We start from the raw sequence: 23,584 nt of genomic DNA, 5'->3' as shown, positions 1-23,584 counted from the left end.
CCACCTGGCCCCCATGGCCTTCCTGGTGGCTGGGACCCTGCAGGTGGCCTTGCAGATGGCAGATGCTCAACAGAGTCTGGAAACAAAGGTAGGGGGAGGTGCTGCCTGGTCCAGCCCATTCCTGGCTCTCAGCTGAGTCCCACCCCAGCCTGACTCTGGCCTTGCCTCCCCAGGGGAAGTATGGCTTGCAGGGTCCAAGGGTGCCCTGACACTCAGGAGCCCTGACGTGTCAGCCTCTAAAGTCACTGTCCTAGAGGGTGTGTTCTGGACCCTGGGCTTTGAGAGCTGCCAGAGGAGGGAGGCCTCTGTCCAGGTGAGTCCTCACCTGCCTCCCACCCTCACCCTCATCCCAGCACCCACCCCTAGCCCCACCCTGGGGCCTCCCTGGACTCAGGCCCGACTTTTGCTCTTGCCCTAGGGCTTCCTTGGGGAGCTGGCTGGGTTCCGGGAGCAGCTGGATGCCCTTGGGGGCCCCCAGTGGGCAGCTGAGGCAGCCCCAGCAGCTGGTCCGGGAGCTGAGCCGCTGTAGGGCCCTGTGGGGCTGCCCCAAAGTTTTCCTGCTGCTCTCAGTGCTCGGTGAGTGGGCTGGGCAGGGACACCGGTTGTGGGATGTCGCAGAGCAGGGGTGGGGGTGGGCAGGAGGGCCAAGACCTCCCCTCCAGGCCAACGTGCGGTTTCTCCACCTAGTGGCCCCTGACCCTGGAGCCTTCCTCACTGGCCTGAGCCAGCTCTGTGGCCGATATCCTCACTGGTCTCTGCTGCAGCTGCTGACGGAGGTGGGGGCTCCAGATGGGGGGGTCCCTGGGAGGGGGGCTGTGCCACTCACTTCCCCTGGCTCTGCTGTGCTCTCCTGAACCTGCTTGACAGTTCAAGTCACTCACACGCCCCCCCCATTCATTGTACAGATGACTCTTTATTGTCTGTGCATGAGGTATCAGCCTCGAGCCCTTGCCTCCCACGCCACCCGTGCCCCTCCTCACAACCCGCTCAAGATCCCCCAGACACTCCCAGCTGCTTCTCAGCTCCACGCCTTTGCCCATGCCACTCCCTCTGGCTTGCCCTCCTGTTGTCCCAGCCAGCCTCACACATTCCCTTCCAGGCTGTCAGTGATGCCCTTCCTTGAGCTCCCCGAGTCAGCGCCTATACTTCTGCCCAGCCCCGTTCACACTCACACAGACGGTGACTGTCCCGTCAGACTGCAGGTTCCTGGAAGCCAGAGTGACGAACCATCCAGTTCTGGTCTGGGCTCGAGGCCCAAAGGTCTCACTGGGAAGTTGGGTGGCCACTAGTGACCCTGGAGGTGAAGGTTGGCCCCGGCTCCACTCCACAGCTTTCCCCAGCCTGGTGCCCTCCACAGGTGGTACGTACCCTGTGAACCTTTCCAGACAGTCCCCAACCTGCTCTAGGGAGCGCCCCAGCTCTGCGCACATGGATCCCTGGGGTGGGGAGTGGTGTGGTTAATGGCATGGCCACTATCCACTTAAGGACATCCATGTCCAGGGAAGCCCATGACAATGAACCTGAATTAGGACACCTCCTTCGTGCCCTCCCCTTCTTTTGTCTGTCTTCTGCTCCCTCCATTCTGGCAGGGGACCCCAAAGAGATTGCAGTAGCCATGAGCTAGCCAGGCTGTTCCCTGAAGCCAGTGTCCTGTTCCCTCCCCAAACTGCACCCCTACGGAGCAGCCCCCTAGGGGTTCTTTGGTTCCACCCCCCCAGGTCTTCTACAGGACAGCCAAAGAGTCAGAGGCCACCTGCTGCCCAGTCCTCCGGAGCTCCTTGTGGGGTACGCTGTGCCTGGGGGATGTGGAACCCTGGGAGCACCAGGTGAGGGGAACGGGGTGGGGTGACAGCAGTTGCGAGGGGGCAGAGGCTCAGGGAGACCTGAGATGGGGGAACGTGAGGAGCTGGGAGGTTCTCAGGCCACTCTGAATGCTCCTTAACTTGTCTATAGCCAGAACCCAGCCCCAGCGCTCAGTATGACCTGTCCAGGACCAGAGCCGCTCTCCTCCTGTCTGTGATCGAAGGCCGGCCTGGGGCCCAGCATGATGTGGAGGTGCTGGGGGGCCTGTGCCAGGCCCTGAGCTTCAAGACCACCCTAAGGACAGACCCTACGGCCCAGGGGAGGTGAAGGCCAGAGTTCTGGTGGTGCTCTGAGGGAAGGCCACCCCCCCGCCAGGACCTGAGTGACTCTCCGGGGCTTCTCACCCCATCTGGCTTCCGTCCTTTCTGCTGCATGCATGCGAAGCTCACCTCCCGGGCTCCTGCAGCCTCCTCCCCGCTGTTTCTCCACTCCTCTGCTCCAGGCCCCAGCTGGACCCTCCAGCTTTTCCTGGGAGGGTCTCAGCTCCCTTCCCAGACACCTGTCAGCTCATTGCCCTCCCCTCACGCCTCTCCACTTTTCGGAGCATTTTCCCTGCCCTGGCCAAAGTCCCAGCTGCAAGAGGCTGGACCACACGTCACCTCCAGTTAGGCCATGCCAGCTTTGAGGTAGGGGGGTTAGAAAAAGGACTTCCTCTGTGGGCCTGAGGCTGGCAGGAGGTGGGAAGGAGGGTGGGCAGGGCCTGGACAAGCCTCCCTGGAGGACCACCAGGCACTGGGGAGGCCAAGGCCCGGGCCCAGGCCTCAATCTCATCCCCACCCCAGGCTTTCCAGGAGGAGATGGCCCAGTTCCGAGAGTGCCTAGACACCCACGGGGTCCCCGTGAGCTGTGCGCTTGTGGCCCTCATGGCCCCTGGGGGGCCACAGGGGCAGCTGCTGGGGGCAGACGGGCAGGAGGTCCAGCCAGAGGTGCTGGTGCCGGAGCTGAGCCGCTGCAGGGCCCTGTAGGGCTGCCCCAAGATCTTCCTGCTTCAGGCTTGCAGTGGGGGTGAGTGGGGCCCGCCCCCCGAAGGCCAGGCCAGGTCCTGGCCTCGCACCTGCCTCCTCCTGCCCTAGCTTTGCACACGCAGCCCCCAGCCTCCCAGGACTTGCTGCCCACCTTCTCCAGGAGGGCCTCTCACTGGCACTTCGCCCGTGCCGTCTTCTAGCCTCTCCTAGAAGTTAGGTCCACCAACTTGAGCACTTCACCCTCAGCACATGCCGTTCCGTGCTCTGAGTGCTTCCAGCCTGGCAGGCCTGCCCTGGCATTCTGGGCGCTGGGCTGTGGACCCCTGGGGGCACCCCTAGGTATCTGCTGAGCAAAAGGATCTGCGTATCTCCCCCCACCTCCAGGGCAGAGGGATGCCAGTGTGGGGCCCAGAGCTCTCCCCTGGTTCCGGCGCGCTGGCTGCGGGCATCACCAACCACCCCCTTGCATGCTGATGTTCTCCAGATCTATGCTGAAGCCCAGGGTGGGTGTGCCTTCCTTCTGGAGCCTGGGCTTGGGCAGGACTGGTGGGAGGGCTGTCCGCCGTGCCTTTCCAGGGCTCTGACCTGGGGTCCTGCTGCTACCTGCATCCTCTTTGCCAAGAGGATGGGAAGGAAAACCTTCCTAAACTGCAAGGGCCTTTGAAAATCGAGGGCTTCTGCCCCTACTTGAGCCTCAAAACAACCCTGGAGGCAGGAAGGTGAGATAGCTTTTCTAAGTTCACCCAGCTGGTAGGTGGCAGAGCTGAGATTTGAGTTTTTTTGTTGTTGTTGTTGAGAGCTGAGTTTTAATTTGCCTTTTCTGCCCTGGGCTCCTTCCACTGACTGCCCTGTGTGCCCTTGAGTCAGACTTGGGGGGACCCCTGGGGCTGGTAGAGTCCCAGGATGTTGGGTAAATGCAGTTGATCCTTCTTGCAGGCAGCTCCTCTGGGGGTCCCACTCTGGGGAGCTCTGACCAAGCGGACATCCTGATGCCGAGGGTAAGGCGACGGGTCATCAGGAAAGCCTGCTACACAGGGTATCCTGGCTGGACATGCATGCCAAGGGCCTGGAGTGGCTTTAGGGGAGCCAGGGCTGGGCAGGTGGGGCACAGGGGCACCAGCTCAGTTGCAGTTAAGCCATCTTCCTTCCATATTTATGATTTATAATAATAGTAACGACGGTGAGCTCACAATGAGGGCTGACTGTGCTGAGCGCTGTAAATTCTGTGAGGGATATGCCTCAGGCCCCTGCTCAGGGCCCGGCCAGCACAGGGTAGGTTCGCAGTGAATGTGTGTTCCATATTCAGTCAAATTATATATTCACCCCACAAATATCAAGCAACAAGTTGTTCCAGAAGCCAGAAGTTCCTGCTCTTTGCACCATTCCCTTGCTTGACCCCTGGGGTCTTGTCTGTTTGTAGGCCCATTTCTACCAACAAAGAGCCCCTGGGGGTTGGAAGGCAGCGGGGGGTGGGGTGGGGGGGGGGGGGGGGTGGGCAAGTCTGACACTCTGACCCTGGTCCTCTGGCCTAGGCTGTGTAGCCTATCGGGATGATGAGAAGGGCTCGGACTTTATCCAGACTCTGGTGGAGGTCCTCAGAGCTGACCCCGGGGGGAGAGCTCCTGGAGCTGCTGACTGAGGTGTGTTGGGGTTAGGGGCAGAGACGTGGGGAGAGGGGCTGGATTCATCCTTCTCCCCAACCCTGGTGTTCTGATCGCCTCCCAGACACAGGGCGCCTGGGGCTGGCCAATGAGAGCCACAGAAGTTACTAGCCGGGTATACTCACTGCCGCGTGGAGGCCACCGCCCACCGCGCAGGGCCCCTGGGGGTTGCAGTCGGGAACAGAGTGAACCAGCAGGGGCCGTGGGCCGCAGGCTTCAGAGTAAGAGTGGGTGGGGTGCCCCTGGTCCCTGCAGGAGGATGTGATTGGCTTGTTTGAATAATTTTCCAGGCTGGCAGGGAATTGAAGCCCCTCAGACTGAGGACAAGCTGAGGGTGGGGGAACCAGCTGGGTGGGGAGCCTTTCCTGCCGTGTGGGGGGCACGTCTGACAGGGGCAGGGGGCTCACGGTTAGGCCCCTGAGGCCCCGTGAGGGCCCACGATGGCAAGGCAGCACTTGAAATTTTAGGGCTTCCCATCCACGGGGCGCCAGGCTGGGTGCCGAGGGACCCGGGAGTCCTGGGCGCAGGCTGAGTGTGGTCCTCGCAGGTCAACCGACGGGTGTGTGAACTGGAGGTGCTGGGTCCCGACTGCCAGGAGCGCCGCAAGGCCTGCCTGGAGATCCGCAGCTCGCTGAGGCGCCGGCTCTGCCTGCAGGCCTGATTGCGCCCGCTGCCGCCCCGGGGTGCGGACCGCGAGTGCCGACCGCGGGTGCCACGGCCCAGCGCCGCCGCCGACTCCATCCCCTCTCCCGGTTCCTCTTCTGTAAATGGGCGCAGCAGCGCGGGCGCGGGGCTCGGGGAGCGTGCAACGATCGCTGTGCCCGTGAACAGTGTCTGCCCTCAGGGAGGTGACAGAGTGAGAGAGCGCTGGCCAAGTGCCTGGCACTCCGCAAGGGTGCATTTGTGCTCCCGGGAGCCGGAGGCTGGGCCTTCCCGCGGGCGGAGGGACCGAGGAACCCTGCGCGGCCTTAGGCTGGGCTCGATGTTCCAAGAGGGGGCAGCCGGGGCCCACATCGCTGTCTCAGCTCGCGCACCCCGCCGGCGCCCGGGGCTGGGGCCGTGGGAGTGCAGGAGATGCGGTCTCGCCTTCACGCCGGTCAGAGTCCAGTCTGGGAGCACAAGACTGGACAGAGCCCTGCAGGCTCATCGGTGCTGTGATGAGGAAGCATGTGGGCTGCGGGAGCAGTGGGCAGCCCCTCACCCAACGCGCTCTGGGGCCACGTGGGGGAAGAGCTCCCAAGCCGCCAGTCAGGGTAGGAGCCTGCGCGGCCTCACCGGGGCTCGAACTCGGGGTACAGCTCGTTAGGGCTGTCGTCGCCGAGCCGCCGGGGCTCATTTCCGCGCGGGGCCCCAGCTCGCAGCCCCACCCACACAGGGCCCGAGGGGGAGGAGCTCCTCGCCGGTAGGAGCATGCGCATTCCGGCGCACCACGCAGGCGCCTGGACCAGCTTTATGAGAGAAGCTGTGGGATTGTTATTGGTGGGGCCGCGTGGCCTAATGGATAAGGCGTCTGATTCCGGATCAGAAGATTGAGGGTTCGAGTCCCTTCGTGGTCGCTGCAGCGTTTGTTTTCCTCCCTCGACTTTAAATTTTCCCTCTGTCGGGACTGCGCCCTTCGCGGAACCTTTGGAGGCTTGGGCGGTGCCCCCCGCGCGCCGCCCCGCCCTGCGGCACCCGGGAACCCGCCCAGCCCCTGCCGGCGCGCAGCTCGGGAGCCAGGGCCTGGTCTGCAGCCCCCGCGACCCCGAGGGCGCTGCGGGGCCCAACGCAGGCCAGAACCTGAAACCACCCGCAGCGAGTCCAGGAGCCTCAGACGAGGCCAATATAGTTCAGTTGACCAGAGCTGTGACAAACGAGGGGAGGGGTTGGATTGTTGCAGGGGGGCGGGGAGTTGTCCCAAGGGGGTCGGAGCACAGGTGCATTTCAAAATGTCATGGATTATTGTGATAAAAAAATCGGAAATAGTGGTGACGGTTGGATGATATTGTGCATGTAACTGATGGCACTGAATCGTACACCTAAAAACGGCTTAATTGGCCAATTTAACGTTATATATAAATATTTTTTACCATAATAAAATGTTTAAAAAATCGAATATTTTGATTTCTTGCAATGATAGTATACCTAAATGACTTGTGTGAATGTATATTTAAAAGTTTAAATATAAAGAATATGCCCAGGACTGGGTCATCATTTTACCTGGGAAAAAAATGTCTTTACCTGCGGAACCGAGTTTTCTCCAGGGGATTGTGGCTAAGCCAGGTGACCTAAGTGATGTAACCTCCTCCCACCCGGTGACCGCCAGGGCAGTGGCAGCCAGAGCCCTCATTGGGGAAGGTGGGCGCAGGTGACCTGGGGTCCTTGGGGTGTTTATCGTTTTTGTGATGCTTCAGCGGTTTGAAATTCGTTAAGTTGAACATTTTGGAGATGGAAAGAACACCCGTCCTCTGGTGGGAAAGCTATGGATGGGTTCTCTGACGGTGAGAATCTCATATTCCACCGACACAGCTAGCCTGAGGTATTGCGGAAGGCGCTTAGGACAAAGACCTCAGGCCACTGGTCTGTTAAAAACCGCAGAGCCCTGGACCCAGGTAACACCTCCTGTCTACGGGGCAGTGTAGGGAGGAGGACAAGGACAGGGATGGCACTTTTCCCAATCGCCGGGCTGGTACCCCTCTTCTCTTCTCTCGCACATTTTGCATAGCCAACTCCTTGCTAGCAGTTATCACCAGACCCGGATTCTCCCACAAGAAGGAAAGAGCTCGCCCAGGATTTGATCCCCAGGCTTCTCGCACCCTAAGCGAGGATCACACCCAAGTCCTACGAACTGAGCGCCACCCAGTTCTTTGGGCTCCATCTGCGCGTGTGCTCTCTCTCCGGGGTCGGAGGATGCTCCAGCCGCCGGCCAGGTTGGGTGTTGACAGGCCGGGGGGAGGCCGGGATAGAGCCAGGAATCCGTGTGTAACCGGCAGGAACCACGGGGAGGTGATGGAGAGACTGGTCTAGGACCATTGCAAGATATCCATTGTCGGCCCCGGTGGCCTAATGGATAAGGCATTGGCCTCCTAAGCCAGGGATTGTGGGTTCGAGTCCCACCCGGGGTACACAGGGTTAAGTTTTAGACCTCTTCCAAGGAAAAAATGAAATGCTTCCCCAGGGGAGGAAGCCAAGTTAAGGGTTCCTGGAGGTTATCCAGACGAAGTCCTAAGCTAGCTAGTAAATTGGTTGTGCTGTATTTTCTAATAAGGGGTGCACGTTTCCAGGTTTCAGAAAGGAATACTGGCATTATTCACTTTTAAAAAATAACCATCCATTCTACTTGATGATATAAAGGAATAATTGTTCCTTTTTCCAGGTGTATTAATTTTATTGTGGTTCTATATATTTTTTTATAAACAGACCCAAGGCAATTATTTAGAGATTAAATTACATGACAACTGTTTTGCTTTAAAACAATGGGCTGAGTGCTGACAATGGTTATTAATGCAGTATTGTATACTTGCAAGCTGCTTTGAGAGGAGCTCAGAAATGTTCTCACCACACACACAGAAAAGGTAACTATGCGAAGGGATGGATGTGTTAACTTGACGGTAGTAAATATTTCACAAATGTGTATGTGTATCAAATCATCACATTGTGCACCTTCAATATATACCATTTTTATTTGTCAATTATCTCTCAATAAAGCTAGGGAAAACATAATGGGTTGATTGGAGGTATAGACAAAACAAGGTTATTGGTCAGTTGGCTTAAGCTGGGGGACATGAGGATACATTATACTATTTCTCTGCTTTAGTGCGTGTTTGAAGTAGTCCATAATAAAGTTTTCTCTTTTGTTAATCCATGCAATCCCTGTCTTCATCCTGGAGGTAAAAATCTCCCAAACTGCAGGACATGGTGTAGAGTAAAATCAGAAACCTCCTATGCCACATGCCCGTAGAAGGGAAGACCACTGGAGCTTTGTCATATACACATATAAAAATATAGTTCTCTTTTGCCTTTAAAAACCATGAATGAGACTCTTCTGTTCCTCTGGTTCTGGTCTTACTTCTCCCACTTTCCCAAATATCCGGGACTCTGTTATTCCCCCTGGAATGAAGAATGTCATCTCAGTGCAGTGTCTCCCACCATCGTGGAAGGAGACTGGGGGACCACAGAGCTATCCAAGGATGCTGGTGCTTCCCTCGCCAATGTTTCTCAATGCCTTATTGAAAGGAATGTCCTCTGGGTGCTGTCAGTGGGTGGTGGGTGTCTACAGCCCCATCTCACTAAGTCTTTGGCTTCCTTTTTCTACTTGATGCCAGGGACATTCTCACATCTCAGTCTCATTAAACATAGGCTACCACTGAGTTCAATGCTTAGCCAACCAACCAAGAAACCTGGCAGAACCACATTCAGCGGCACAAAATAACATGTTAAGTACAGGCTTTCTGGGAAGTGCTCCCAGGTCAATAAATTCACCAGATGCACAATCGTATCTCATCCTCCTTACTCCAGCACCCTTAGGTTCATTCCCACATGTATCTCCTCGGTCTCTACTGGCATAAATGAGCACCCCCTGCAATTCTTTGGGTGAATAAGCTATTTCTGCTGCGTCAGCCTTTGTACTCACTGCCCACAGCATGCTGATCTGGCTGAAGTCATGGGGCCAGTACTAACAAGGGTGGTTGGTGTGGGCTTTGTGGAGCACTTGCATCCCCTTGGAAGACAAGTGCTCCAGGTGAGATTATTATAGGACATTCAAACACGGAAGGCTCCTTTCCACAGATTCCAGACTGATTCTACCGGCAAGGAAGCTCAGGAATTCGGGATTCTCAACTTTGTCTGAGCCCACCCAGAGGGCTCCCCGTCTTTGACCCCACTCCTTCATAATCATTGCCATTTCTTTCACATGAAAGATCCCCCGAGGCTGTGAACTCAACTTCCAATGTCATTCCATAACAGGTGTAATTCAGGGATGGGTTTGATCTTTAGCAATATCAGCCCTGCAGCTCTAAGATTATTTTATGGCAGCCATGAAATATCCCTGGGCTTCTTTTTTTTTTAATTTAATTTTATTTTATTATGTTATGTTAGTCACCATACAGTACATCATTAGTTTTTGATGTAGTGATCCATGATTCATTGTTTGTGTATAGCACCCAGTGCTCCATGCAATACGTGCCCTCCTTAATACCCACCACCACTGGGCTCACCCATCCCCCCACCCCTGTCCCTGAGCTTCTGAACAAGACCTGGTCTTGTCATTTCCTTTCGGTGAGCAAACCAGTGCCCCCAGAAGAATCCCTTCCAGGCTACAGTCCTCATAATCACCTTTCCTGCCACAACAGTCAAGGACCATAGCCACGTGGTCCTTCCGGGCACTGCCTCATCATAATCAACTAGGCGATACGTGGCTTGATCATGATGCCACCATGTGCCATCAATGACCCACGTCCTGTTTCCCATTGGCAAGGAGCTCAGTTGCGTCCAAGCCCAAACTCATTACCAAATCAAGGTCCAGGCAGCAGTCAGAAAACCCACCCGTGGGTATTGGGGGAAAAAGGGAAGGTTGGTCAAAGGTACAATGAATGAGTTGCAGGGACCTAATCTACAGCATGGTGATGATAGTGAATAACATTGTATCGTGTGCTTGAAATTTGCTAAGGGAGTAGATCTTAAGTAACCACATGAGGTGATGGACATGTTAATTAGCTTGATTGTGGGAATCAGTTCACAATGTATACAGATATCAAACCATTCCATTGAACACCCTCAATATGTATGGTTTTTATTTGTCAATGGTATCTCAGTAAACCTGGGGGAGAAAAGAAAAGCCATCCCTGATGTTAACAGACTACTGAAAGAACAATGATTAACTAGGTATAAAGAGTGGCTAATGAGGTGGAGGAGGCAGGAAGGTAAAACCAAAAGCAGCTACCACCTGCAGGGCTGCAGGACCAAGGGGAGAGGCTGCAGTTATTAAAAGTCAGAAGCGTGCAGAGGGCCCCAAGGAGCTTGAGAGCAGATCTCAGAGAAAGAGTGCCGCTCAGCTAGCATGGGTGTCTCTGAGTTCCGAGGAGGGTCCCACGGACCGCAGGCAGCTTGCGCCGGAGTCTCTCATGAGCCACGATGAGGCGGATTCTGTGAGTGTTAGGAAATTTCTAACTGGATTCGGTTGCTATTCCTGGAGTGAATGGTTGCTGCATGGATGGGGGGAGGGGGGACGGCATGGCGGGAACAGAAAACAGGAAGCAGTGGGTCCTTCCTTCAGCCACTCAGTCTCTGCCTCCGGTCAGCAAAACCTAAGGCGGATCAGCTGGCAAAGCAGAGTACCACCCCCCCCTCCCCCGCCCCAGCCCAGTAGGGTCTAGAAGGGTGAGTTGGAAGCCGGGAGATGAGTATAATAACTGGTACACCTGCCTGTCCCCCCACCCCTCACCCCCTACCTTACAGGTGCCTCCTGAGCGTGTTCTCTTCGTGCATGGATGATACAGAAATCCCTGCCTCAGGCTTGCTCCTGGGAAGGTTGTCCTTCCACAGCTGGAACCAGACTCTCAGAAGGAGATTCTAAAGTTGAATCAGCTGCCGGCCGCCTGGCACAGAGGACTACACCAGCCGTGGCGGGGAGTGTTTTGAGAAACGCTCGAGTGCCCCAGTGGTACGATTATTCAGACCTGGGATAGACCCGAGGGGTTAGGAAATGAGCTGCACTTGTCCCGTGGCTCTGGGCACCTCAGGGACACAGTGGGAAAGGTCTGGTAGGGACTGTGGGATGATGTGGCTCCTGTCGAGTATCTTTGTTTTTTAAGTTTTTATTTTAATTCCACTTAGTGAACATAGTGTTGTATTAGTTTCAGGTGTACAATATAGTGATTCAACACTTCCATTCATCACCTGGTGCTCATCACAAGTGCAGTCCTTCATTCCCATCACCTATTCACCCCCCACCCCCACCTCTCCAGTAACCATCAGTTTGTTCTCTATGGTTAAGAGTCAGCTTCTTGATTTGTCTCTCTCCTATCCTTTCCCTTTATTTGTTTTGTTTCTTAAATTCCACATTTGAGTGAACTCATGTGGTATTTGTCTTTCTCTGACTGACTTATCTTGCTTAGCATTATACTCTCTAGCTCCATCTGTATTTTTGCAAATGGCACGATTTCATTCGTTTTCATGGCTGAGTAAATACTAGTGAGTGAGTATTTTTTCACTAGTTTTGTGAAAAATGCTGTTGGTATTTTGATAGGGGTTGCATTAAATGTGTAGATTGCTTTGGGCAGTATAGACATTTTAACAATATTCGTTCTTCTAATCCATGAGCATGGGATGTCTTTCCATTTCTTTGCATCGTCTTCAGTTTCTTCCATCAGTGTTTCACAGTTTGCCGGGCACAGGTCTTTCACCTCCTTGGTTAGGCTGTTGTTGAGCATCTTTAACGCTCTAAGACAAAAGAATGACATGCTTGTGTCGACTAATAACCAATTCAAAGCACAATGGCAGCCCCAAAAGCAGCCCACATGTCCTTCAGCTGAAGGGCTAATGAAGCTGAAGGCCAGGCTTGGGGCCTCCATGTCAAAGTAGCAGATGCTGAGAAAAAGTAGAATTCTCACCCTGGGCAAATCTCTTAGGCCAAAGTCAGGGTGCTGAGAGGGAAGAAGTGGGACCCAGAAACTTGGAATGGGGCTAGCTGGGGCAATGTATGGAGACTCAAACTCTCTGAGCCTGCAGATGTGGCCCAGGCCTCCACCCCTCTTGCCTGAAGGCTGGGAAGAAACTCAGATGAGGCAGATACTTAGGAGATAATGTTTCATTTCTTCAGGATTCTACTCCTCCTCCAGGCCACCAGGCCGAATACTGGGGTTCCATCTCAACTGAGAAATTACGGGCACTGCTCAGGAGGAGGGGACCTCTAAACCGAGCGCTGTAGCACCTGGGTAACATGTCAGCAGTAATGCGTCCTGGATCAGGGTGGGGAGAATAAAAAGCTGGAAAAGGGAAAAGATGATCTGTATGGGACTCTTCCTTGACACAAGCCTTAACACCCTGGCAAGGGTCCCTCCGCCTGGTTATAATACTCAGCTGGCACGGCTTCCTGAAATGAAGTAGAGTTTCGAGAAATGTCACGGCAAACTTTGAAGAAAGGAATCAGAAGGGACAGAGACACAGGCACGCTAGAGTGGTCCTACATCATCAGGGCAAAAACCTGCTGCTGACTTCGAATCTTGCAGTGCCTGGAGGAAATGCCATTTACCAAGGAAATAACACATGCGCAGTGGAGGGGAGGAACCAGCATCTTTGAGAAGTTTGGGAGTGACTGTTGTCTGGTCTGGCAGGTACTGCGATATACCCGGAGAAGAAGGTAAGCTGGTGTAGCTTGCATCCCCTATTATTAAGAAAGAAGCCTAGCACTTGGTAAGACCCCATGATGGTTAATATATATCAACTTGGCCAGGCTCTGGTGCCCAAATGTTTGGTAAAACACGAGTCTAAATGTTGCTGTATTTTTTTTTTTTATGCAATTAACATTTAAATCAGTAGACTTGAGTGAAGCAGATTACCTTCCACAATGTGGGTGCGCCTCATCCAGTCAGTTGAAGGTCTCAGGAGCAAAGACTCTCCCCAGGAGGAAGGAAGGCTACCTCTGAGGCCTTCTGACTCAAGACTGCAGTATCTACTTTTGCTGGAATTTCCAGTGGCCATCCTGTGAGCCAATTCTTTAAAATCAATCCAAACATCTGTCTCTTCCATCTTTTCTATGTTCTGTTTCCCCAGAGAACTCTTATAAATATAGTCTCTCTCTCTTTTAAAGATTTATCTATTTATTTGAGAGAGAGAAAGCACAATCGAGAGTGAGCAGTGGGGAGCGGCAGAGGGAGAGAGAGTCCCAAGCAGATTCCACGCTCAGCACAGAGCCCAAGGTGGGGCTTCCATCTCAAAACCCTGAGATCATGACCTGAGCTGAAACCAGGAGTCAGTCGCTTAACTGAGTGAGCCACCCAGGGCCCCCAATACAGTCTTTTTTGGATGGGTGGGTGCCCTGGCCCAGCCACCAAGAGGTACCGGCAGGTGCCTCCTCACTCCCTAGCCCCGCACCCCCGGGGAAGCGTGGGTTTTCTGACATGGAGCCAGGACCTATAGAGGCTGCCTGCTAGAGCAGCAGAGGTACCGGGAGGAATGGACCCCTGGAAACCCAGATTACCCAGACGCCCTGACATCCTGACTCACGGATGCCAAGCCTCAGGATCCGGGTCGCTAACCCTTTGGGCTCTCTTACCTTCCACAGAAAGGAACCCACAGTTCCCTCTCTGCTTGCTTCTCAACGAGTGGACACACTAACTTGTACTCAGAGTATCCCACGATTTCTAATTTTCTTTCTACTTTAGAAAGGGGAGAGGAGTGGGGACAAGGCTGGCCTGCCACTTCTCTGCCCACCCGGGAGGGAAGCTTGGGTGGGGGCACAGTACTGGAGAAGGTGAGGGTGTGGGAGGGGGGCACCCTTGATACAGATGGGGCCCCACATAGGTCCCCACTCAGGGCCAGAGTTGATGAGGTTCCACCTTTAGCTGACAATCCACTCCAAGTCGTCCGTTGTAGCTCTCCTTCAGCCTGTAGAGTTGAGACTTAACAGCATAAGTTAGTGGGTTTGAGTCCTATGTTGGGTGATATTCTTGGATTGGCCTGGTTAGCCCCTGCCCAGATCTTGCCAACTTGAAGGAAGTTCCTAGAAGGGGAGCTCCTCAGAGAGGCTTCTGATCACTGTGTGTATTGTACCTGGAACTTCTGCATAAATTTCAAATTTTTAAAATTACAAAATACATATAATGGAACATAAACAATGGAAGCAAGTTGCCTTGGTGAGATTTGAGGTTGGCTCTCAGCGTCCTGGCCTCCCTGGAACAGGGACAGATTCCCCTTTGTAAGAGTTCTAGTTTATACAGACCCAGTCACCTGTTTAGTTGTATGATTATCTGGACAAAAGCCACGCCCAACGTGGGGCTCGAACCCACGACCCTGAGATTAAGAGTCTCATGCTCTACCGACTGAGCTAGCCGGGCAGGCGTGGGGTGCTGCCGCTGCGCAGGCGGACTGGGGTACTCCGGCACTTTGCTGTCCTGAAACCGGTAAGGACAGGTCCTGGATCCTGGGTGCGCTGCCTCCCCGGCACTGCAACGCTGAATCCGCGGTCCTTTCTGCGAGGAGCGAGGTGGCCGCCAGGCCACTGTCTGCTGTCCTGTCCTGTCCGCGGGTCTGTGTGGCCCAGCGGCTCAGGGGAGCCGGAAAGTCTGGGACGAGGGCATGGGGCTGAGTGTCACTGGAGCTGGCCCGTAAGGAACGCGGTGTGATCCTCGATCAGGATGTGAGAGGTGGCAGCTTCCAACCACGGAGGATCCCTCACTTTCAAGCTGTCCCCCTTTTTAGTGGACAGCAAGAAGCGAATCAGTAAGACTCCAGGGCCCGGCCCCGGGGACAAGCCGGGAAAACCCTCCTCCCCAGGTGGGTGCTGGACCCCTTGTGAGCGCAAGACGAAAGAGAAGTTGAGAGCGTAAAAGTTTGGAGCGTTCGTGCAGCTGCCCGTTTGGGAGGAAGTGAGCCCCGACCCCAGTTCGGACCCCTGCATCGGCGTTCCACAGTTTCGAGGGGCTTCTGGGGCGGAGCCCAGGTCAAGGGGGGGCTCGACTGAGGACAGGAGCCCCGGGGTCCTTCCCCGAGATGGAGGCTCGGCCGAGCTGGCCAGTTGGGAGGCAGCAGAGTCTCATTCTCAGGGTCCTGGACTTGTGTCCCACGTTGGGGAAATTTTTGGGCTGGGATCCACCATGAGAGACCTCCCTGTTCACCCGGGCCACACAGACTCCCTCCTCAGTGTCACTTGCCACCTCCTCTGGTTGCTCGGGTGGCCCTAGGCAGGGGCGGGGCCATCGTGCTCTTGGGGGCAGGGGACCGGGGGCCTGAGGGTCTGGGGCCGAGTGGGCCGGCGCTCTCCCCCCCACCCCCCAGGTCCTGGCTGCACTGCATCCCCGTCCCCTTCTGGAATTGAAACCGAAACCTCCCTCCGTGCACCTTCCCGAGGGATCAGGAAGCCAGGACTCATGGGACGGGAGTGCCGAGCCCAGGGCACAGGCCTCCAAGGACAAGCCTTAGCAGGATGGTCTCAGGGTGGCTCGTTGGTCTAGGGGTATGATTCTCGCTTTGGGTGCGAGAGGTCCCGGGTTCAAATCCCGGACGAGCCCTCCTTTTGGACCGGTGCGTGAAAGCGCGGGACGTCCTGGGCCAGAGGAAGCTTGGGTCCCCCACGGGCCAGTCAGTCTGCCTCTTCGAGAGCAGGAGACCTGGTCTGTGTGCCTGTGTGCGAGCCTCAGGTAGTCCCAGCCTGAGGGGTGACCACCCAACTTCCTCTGGACACTCTTTTTTTTTTTTTTTTTTGCTTTGGGGTGTAAAAGGTCGTTTGCAAACGTCTTTTTCCTTAAGGGGCTACCAGAAGGACCTTCCACAGATGAAGGAAGTAAACCAGAGTGGAAATTGGGCATGGGGAAGGACTCAGCCTTAGTGTTGGGGCCAAGAAGGGCACAGGGCCCCCCAAGGCGCCCCAGCCCCCCTGGAAGAACAGCAGTGTTTCCAGAGGTTTTATTACTACTGAGGTATGGTGAGCCCAGCAGATGCAGCCGTTGAAAAAATGGCTTGTGACTCAAAGCTCCCAAGCAGAGGGGCACGCCTGGCCCGGGTTGGGGGGTGGTGTGGATGGCACAGGAGAGGCTCCGGGTAGTCCCGAAGCAGAGAAAGTTCGAGAAAATGCGGTCCAGAGCCTTTCTTGTAGTTTCAGTGAAGGTGAGACAGGTGAGGCAGAGTGAACAGGTTTAGACCTGCTAGTCGGCACTAACTTCAGCTGCTTCTGGAACATAAATAGCTCTGTCCCTAGTTGTCTGTTTCCTGGCCTTGGGGTGATCCTGGCAGGTGGATAGTAACCCCCAGTGTGAAAGCCTGCTAAAAGAGGTGACTGGGGGCTGTGGACTCTGGAATGGTTGATTTGCATTTGAAATGCCCTGTTGAGGAGGATTTGCTATCTCCAGGAATTGACCAACCCTGGGAAGGAAAACCTCTCCAGGGTCAGCGAGACTCTGATGTCAAGGTATCAGAGTACAGAAAATAAAAGACGTGGTTAATATGGGAAGGGCCGGAGGCCTTGGTGGAAATTTCAGGGGCCCCCAGTCTGGGAAGAGCTTCCTGATCTCAAGCCCAGAGTCAAATCCGGCCTGGGGATCATGGCACAGAGCCCTTACCAGGCAGCCGCAGTACAGGCAGAGTTCCCTGTGTGTGCAGACCGGTGGGGCCTCCTTTCTGACCCTGGTTTCTTCACTTAAGCCCAGGGTGGCACCCCTCTTATGCCTCCTGATTCTGGAGTCCCTAAGGGGAGCAGGTCTGCACAGACCCTGGGGCCCAGTGGGACGCCAGGGGAGGCCTCTCCAGACCTGAGGCCTGGTGGAGGTCAACCGGGGTAATCAAGCTCCCTGGCCAGCACTTTCTTCTCCTGTGGCCAGAACGCTTTAAGACTCCCATCCCTTAAGGGGGAACCACTACCCCCTCACCAGCAGGATGGTTCCTCTCCAAAATCCTCTTCTGAGTCAGCAGCTTCCCTTCCTCGGGGTCTGCTCCCCATCTTTACGCCCAGCCCTGGATTTAGCCCCTTTTTTTTCTTTAAGATTTTATTTATTTATTTTAGAGAGAGAGAGCACGGGGAGGAGCAGAAGGAGAGAGAGACAAGGAGACTGGCTTCCCCCTGAGCACAGAGCCTGATGCAAAGGCTCGGTTCCAAGACTCCGAGATCATTACCCGAGCGGAAACCAAGAGTTGCATGCTCAACTGACTGAGCCACCCAGGCACCCCTTTCCCTGGATTTAGCTTTAGCTGGGGTTCAGCAGAGGAAGGTCTCTGTGGAGGAGAGCACATTCTCCCTTCTGCTTCAAATTCCCAAGGAGCCCACAGTTGGCTTTTTCCAGTCGTTTCAAGGCATGAATGGTGTCCCCAGCAGAGCTGAAGTGGGGTCTGGACCTGTGTGGATGGACCAGAGACAGGCCCAGTGTGCAGCAGACCCAGATCCCAGCTGGACCTGAGTGGCTGGATCAGGTCTGGACCCCAAGGCCAGGTGTCCAGGTGTGCTCAGTGGACAAAGAGGCATCTTGACCCCAGTTATGGGCAGTGGCAAGACAGGGCATCTCCCCTGAGGGCTACCAAAATTTCTTAATGTCCTACCTCATCCTTTCTTTACATTTGAACACCCACCATCCCTTAAGGTCCCTTCTGACTGTGCCTGTGCTGGGATGCGCATCTTGGAATCCAGGAGGCAGATCCCTGGGCGGACGTGGGGGTGACGCTCAGGTCAGAGTGGTGGGTCCCTCCAGTGTGTGGCTTGGGAGGGGTGGGGTCCTATGGGAGAGGGTATGGTCTTGCCCTGGGCAGTGTTGGGGTGGGGGGGAGGGTGTCCAAACCCTGCTCTCAGCTTCATTCCAGAGCCCAGCCCTTAGCCTGGTGACAGAAGGAGGACCTGGGGGAGCTTTCCCAAGTGTTGGTCTGTTTTCCACCAGAGGGGAAGAGCAACGGAGCAGTCACCCCCAAAACCTGGACTGGGGACTTGCTGACTTGGAGTCTTCATGTGTGGCAATGCTGACCACCCCCACCCCCCATTCTCCTCTTGTCCATAGAGACCTGAATCAAATCCTTCCCAACACCCACAGGAAAGAGGGACAGTCCCCAACCAGCAAGGCCAGAGCCAGAAGGGGTGGCTCGTTGGTCTAGGGGTATGATTCTCAGGTTACAAGAGGTCTCAGGCTCAAATCCTAGACGAGCCCTACTTTTGAGAGTGTTTGGCAATCGTGGTGTTGCATTCACCAGGACATGTGGTCGTGCCCACCCAGGTTGTCACCCTCACCTACTCATAGGTCTGGTGCCCCCTGTCCTGGGGGGCGTCCCCACATTGAGTGATGATGTGCCCTGGAATCCCAGGTACACCCTGACCCGCAAAGGGACAACTTAGTAAAAGTTCAGCTCTTCAGGACTGTGCACGTGGCATCCGGCCGTGGTGTCCTTTAGCTGGACCCGTAATACCACTGGCTCCTTCCCTTGACTGAACCCAAGAGAAAACTGGGATAGGTGGCTTTTCTCTCATAGAGAGGTCCCAATCTCCGACAGACCCCTTTCTAAGGTTACTTTCCTCAAAGAGGAAGTTGAGGAATAAAGCGGCTGGAGAACCCAGTGTAAGGAGGGGAGGTCGTTCATCACCTCTGATGGCTTCGGCAAGGTGACAGTTTGCCCCTCCCCAGCTGCACTGTTGGTGCGTTTAAGACATTGTACCTAAACCAAACATGCCAGGAATTGCGCAGAGGTCCCAGAGGTTTGTGCAAAGTCTCGGTTCAAAAGGACGCCCAACGTGGGGCTCGAACCCACGACCCTGAGATTAAGAGTCTCATGCTCTACCGACTGAGCTAGCCGGGCGGATGCCACGAGGCTGCAGTGGTTGAGTTTCAGAATGTGATCCACTGTGCACGGTACAAAATGGCCGGGTGGAGCCAGTCCTGGGGACAGCAGGGACGTGGCCACCTCTGGAGTCCCTTCCGGGCACCCTGCATGTGGGAATTGCTCAGAATCGGCGGCGTCCCGGCCCGGCCGGGGAGCAGGCCCGAGCAGATGGAGGCTGAGGGGCGACCCTGACCCACAGACAGGTGGGCTCCGCGGCGGCCGGGGGGCGCTGCAGCGCGGACGGGACTCAGAGCCCACTGGCGCCCGCTGACCCCCCTACCCAGGGACGTGCGGCATGGAGTTGGAGAAATGCGACGGGACCATCCTCCCTTATGTAATCGAGCAAACCTGTGTACTTAAAATAATTGTGAGACCCACCAGATTCCACTTGTTCGCATGAAAACTCCCACTCCCTTTGAATAATCTAAAAATCAATGTATTTTTATTTAAAATTCTAAAAATATATATTTCGCCCCACGCCTTCTTGGTCTGCCCTCGGGCGATGCTGAGCTGCTGGAACCTGCCACCTGGCAGTGGATGGAGGAAGGCTCTGGAGACCCGGGGGTGCCTGCCGTGACTCCTGCCTCCTTCTCTCTGCCTCCGGATCCAGTCTCCCGGGAGTTGGGGGCGAGAGCGAAGGCGTCCCTGGAGGGAGAGGGTCGGTCCTTGTGGGTCTGCAGGCCTGAGCCCCAGGTGGGGTTTGGGTGGGGGCAGCCCCCACTGCGCCCCCGTCCTGGCCTGGCTCTCCAGAGCAAGGAGGAACTTCAGATAAACGGGCTGGGAGTGGGACCTAGCAGTTCTCTGCTCCTCCCCTTCCCCAAGCTCTGGAGCTGGTGTGCCTCAGGGAATCTACTGAGGATCCCCTGAGATTTCAGACTCCACCCACTGCCGTGTGGGCGCCTGCCTTGCATCCTGAATGCAGCCAACCAAGTGCAGAGAGGAGAAAGGAGGCAGCAGGGAACCTGCGCACAGACCAGGGAAGAGAGAATACAGAAGGTATCATCCTTAATGGTGTTGGCTGTGTGCACGGCACTAAGGGTGCTTTAAAACAAAAGGACTTTATTTGTATAGATATTTGCCACCACCCGCCCCACCCACGCCCCCGGCAAAAGTGAAAAGCATTTATGGGTGAAGCAATAATATATGTGCTTTAAAATAAAAAAGTGGAGGAAGGTGGGTTGTGCATGCTCGGGGGCAGAGAGTTTGTGAGAGCTCTGTATTTCTCCTCAGTTTTGCTGTGAACCTGAAATTGTTCTAAAAAACAAAGTCTGTTTTTAAAAAGTACACAGACAGGGGCAGCTGGCTGGCTCAGTTGGTAGAGCACGTGGCTTCTGATCTCAGGGTTGTAAGTTCAAGCCCTGCGTTGGGTATGGAGCTTATTTAAAGATAATTATAAGAAATACACAGATAAAGTCCCACTACTATTTCTTCCAATACATTTAGCCCCGTCTTGCTTCTCTTTTTGGGTCTCCAGCTACTCCAACATAAGATACTTTGTTAAAGTTCCACAAATCCTTGAGGCTCTGTCCTTCTTTCCTTCCTTTCCTCCTTCCTTCCTCTTTCTCTTCCTTCCTTTCCTCCGAAGTCTATTTTCCGTGTTCTTTAGATTGGGTTGTTTCTGTCGTTCTATCTTCACATTCACTGATTCTTTCTTCCATCTTGTCCATGCGTTTGCCATTAGGCTTTTCATTTCATTTGCTGCATTCTTCAGCTCTAAGTTTTCCATGTGGTTTTTCTTTATATTTTCTGTTTCTTTGACACTTTCAACTTTTAAATTTGTTTCAAGCGGGTTCTTTAAAGCTTCTTCAAACATTTTTAGGATGGCTTCTTTCCCACCTCTCCCCTCCTTTTCAGACAGTTCCAAAATCTGTGTCCGTGCCTTTCAATCACCTTTTCTCCTTCAAGTTGAGATTTTCCTGGTTCTTAGTATGACCAGTGATTTACAGTTGCATCTTGGACCTTTTCCTTATTATGCTTTGAAACTCTAGATCTTATTTACATCTTCTATAATTCTACAATGGGCCCCTGTGGTGGGAGAAGAGGACTCCACCTTTTTGTGTGTGTGTGGGCAGTTCACACAAGGTGGGGCCTCCCGATTGCCAGGCAGGAATGAGAGTTCAGGCTCCCCACGAGGCTTCTGCTGTCACCCCCTGGCTGGGGGGAGGTGGGGCAGCCCACCAGACAAAGAGAACTTTGGGGCAACATTAGAGACTGCAGTGAAGCCCAGCATCCGAGGCTGCTGCTGGGCACTGGGCCACAGGCCGAAGTGGTCCTGCAGTTTTTGTTCAGGTCCCAGGAAGGGAAAGGGGAGGTGAGGAGAACCTGGGGCTGAAGTCAAAGTGTCCATTTGGTGAGCTGCATGGTCAGGGCAGGCTCTACCCGGTCGCCTTATTCTCCCCTCCTGCAGTGGGACCGCGGGGAAGGGGGTGTGTGTGTGTGGAGGAGGGGGGGGTTCCGGGAGGCTCTCTGAACCCTCACTGGTCATTAACACAAGGGGCAATGCGGGCGTCAGCCAGAGTCTGGCTCACCCGGAACATAGTTGGGGGGCTTCCCGGCCTTGTCTGGGTCCTCCTGCCCCTCGGGCGGGAGAAGGTCTCCGGCTTCCCAGCCCAGCCGTTCTGGCTCAGCGCTCCCCCTGGTGGCCAGGCAGGGAAAACCACCGGGGAGTTCAGTCGCTGCAGGGGGGTGCGAGAAGGGCGAGGGAGTCCGGGGCTGAAGCTGCGGCGCCCTACGTGCGTGTGGTCCGGCTGCTTCTGGAGATCACTCTCTGCAGGCCTCAGCTCCCTAAACTCAATGTGGAGCTCAAATTCAGGCCTCAGAGATTAAGGAACTCTGTCCTTTCCAATCAGGGTAGCGCGCTCCGTGGGCGGTGGTACATCAGGCCGATTTTGTTCCTGCAGGTTGGCCCTGGGAGGCTCCGAGAGCGTTTGTGGGAAGAAAAAGGCTAGGGCTCGTCCGGGATTTGAAGCCGGGACCTCTCGCACCCTAAGCGAGAATCATACCCCTAGACCAACGAGCCACCCCTGGTTACTGCCTCTTTCTACTTATATTCACACCCTAGTTAACCGCCTCCCATTCCCACGCAGTGGTTAAGTGGTTAAGTGGTTAAGTGGTTAAGTGACTCCCGCTCCCCGGCCCGCGCGCCCATACCACCTCCCTGGAGGCAGGATGCACTTTGGCCTCTTTTGCAGTACTTGCCTTTGGTACTTAGAGTAGCAGGGAGGTAGAGAGAGCTTGTGTCTTTGCCTGGCTAGCTCAGTCGGTAGAGCATGAGACTCTTAATCTCAGGGTCGTGGGTTCGAGCCCCACGTCGGGCGTGTGGTTTTGACTGCTAAAGAAGCCTTAAGAGGACACAATGCAAGGAAACTATTTCCTATCATTTACAGAGGCTTTTAACAATCTAGGCCAGTGGCAGATGCTTCCAGAGAGACTTCTGCAACATGGATTGGCTTTCCAAAGCCTCGCACCTTCTCTGTGCTTTTGAATACCTGGCCCAAGAAGACACATAGCTGTATCTTTTAGATTGGTAATTTGAGAATGCCTGCCCCACCGCATTTGACTGGGGAACAGGATTCAAACCCAGAGCTCCAAGTCTGTGTGTGTTGGGGGGTGTCAGGAGGGGGCACGAGTCTCTAGGTCCTGAGTGGGGCTCCCAGGAGGAAACTCCCAAGCAGGGCCACCCCAGTGCCTGAGGAAGGACTGCTCAGAATTTCCCTCCCCTATCCCGACCTGGAGGTCAGTGGCCTCTCATTTGGAGGGCTTCTGAACTTTGCTCCACTCTCCCCAGTGAAAGGGAAATGGAGGCAGGGAGTTTTGTTTTCCATTTTGGGGGAGAGGTCTGAGAAGGAGGGTATAGGGTTCCCATCAGCTGATTTTCTTCTATTCTCTTGCAACGGTTTATGCTGTTAAAAAGGCCTGGCTCAGTGTTTCATAGGACCGGGTTTTCTTTCTTTTTTGGTGGGAACCAAGACTACTCTGGGGGAGACACCACAGTGGCTGATTCACCCCTCCCCTGGACCCCTGGAGCTCCAGGTCTCAGGCCTGTGGCTGGCACTCCTACCAGAAGTCTCCACATCTCTCCCTTCAAGGCACTCTTAGTCTCGAGAATCTTTCCTGGTGTTTTTAAGGTAAAAGAAAGCTCAGTTTACTAGGTACTTAAGTCCATACACCTTAGTCGCTTTTTGGGAAAAAAATTCTTGCCAACCCAGTACCTCTGATAGTTTCCCATGGCTACCATAACAAGTTACTACAATCTGAGCAACTTAGAACAGAAGAAATGTGTTTTCTCACACTTCTGGAGACCAAAGTCTAAGGTTAAGGTACCATCTGGCCACCCTTTCCACTCTCGTTAAAGATTCTAGGGAAGAACCCTTCCTTGCCTCTTCGAGCTTCTGGTGGCTTGGGCCATCTTTGGCTTAAGGACCCATCACTCCAGTCTCTGCCTCCATTATCGTATAGCTTTCTTCTCTCCATGAGCCTCTGTGTTTCATATAATCATATCATCTTTTTATAAAGACACCAATCATTGGGGCAGGGCACACCCTATTCGAGGTTGATCTCACCTTCATTAATTCTGTGTGCAAAGACCCTACCTTCTGAGGTTCTGAG

General features: G+C 54.7%; 7 non-coding genes and 1 pseudogene across 7 annotated transcripts; 5 read left to right on the top strand and 3 right to left on the bottom strand.

The window, feature by feature from the left end:
• The first annotated feature begins 2,726 nt into the window (after positions 1-2,726).
• Positions 2,727-5,150, top strand: LOC116645670 (annotated as a pseudogene).
• Positions 5,151-5,972: 822 nt separating this feature from the next.
• Positions 5,973-6,045, top strand: TRNAR-CCG. The gene has a single exon. It is a non-coding gene; the product is annotated as a tRNA-Arg (tRNA).
• A 1,475-nt stretch (positions 6,046-7,520) lies between these two features.
• On the top strand, positions 7,521-7,593 carry TRNAR-CCU. The gene has a single exon. It is a non-coding gene; the product is annotated as a tRNA-Arg (tRNA).
• Positions 7,594-14,450: 6,857 nt separating this feature from the next.
• TRNAK-CUU lies at positions 14,451-14,523 on the bottom strand. The gene has a single exon. It is a non-coding gene; the product is annotated as a tRNA-Lys (tRNA).
• A 1,101-nt stretch (positions 14,524-15,624) lies between these two features.
• TRNAP-UGG lies at positions 15,625-15,696 on the top strand. Its single transcript has one exon. It is a non-coding gene; the product is annotated as a tRNA-Pro (tRNA).
• Positions 15,697-18,879: 3,183 nt separating this feature from the next.
• TRNAK-CUU lies at positions 18,880-18,952 on the bottom strand. The gene has a single exon. It is a non-coding gene; the product is annotated as a tRNA-Lys (tRNA).
• Positions 18,953-21,923: 2,971 nt separating this feature from the next.
• On the bottom strand, positions 21,924-21,995 carry TRNAP-AGG. The gene has a single exon. It is a non-coding gene; the product is annotated as a tRNA-Pro (tRNA).
• Positions 21,996-22,220: 225 nt separating this feature from the next.
• Positions 22,221-22,293, top strand: TRNAK-CUU. Its single transcript has one exon. It is a non-coding gene; the product is annotated as a tRNA-Lys (tRNA).
• The last annotated feature ends 1,291 nt before the right edge of the window (positions 22,294-23,584 follow it).

The sequence above is a fragment of the Phoca vitulina genome, unplaced genomic scaffold (assembly GCF_004348235.1).
Source record: "Phoca vitulina isolate PV1807 unplaced genomic scaffold, GSC_HSeal_1.0 scaffold33, whole genome shotgun sequence".
Lineage (NCBI taxonomy): Eukaryota > Metazoa > Chordata > Mammalia > Carnivora > Phocidae > Phoca > Phoca vitulina.
This window is presented reverse-complemented; position numbering and strand designations above follow the sequence as displayed.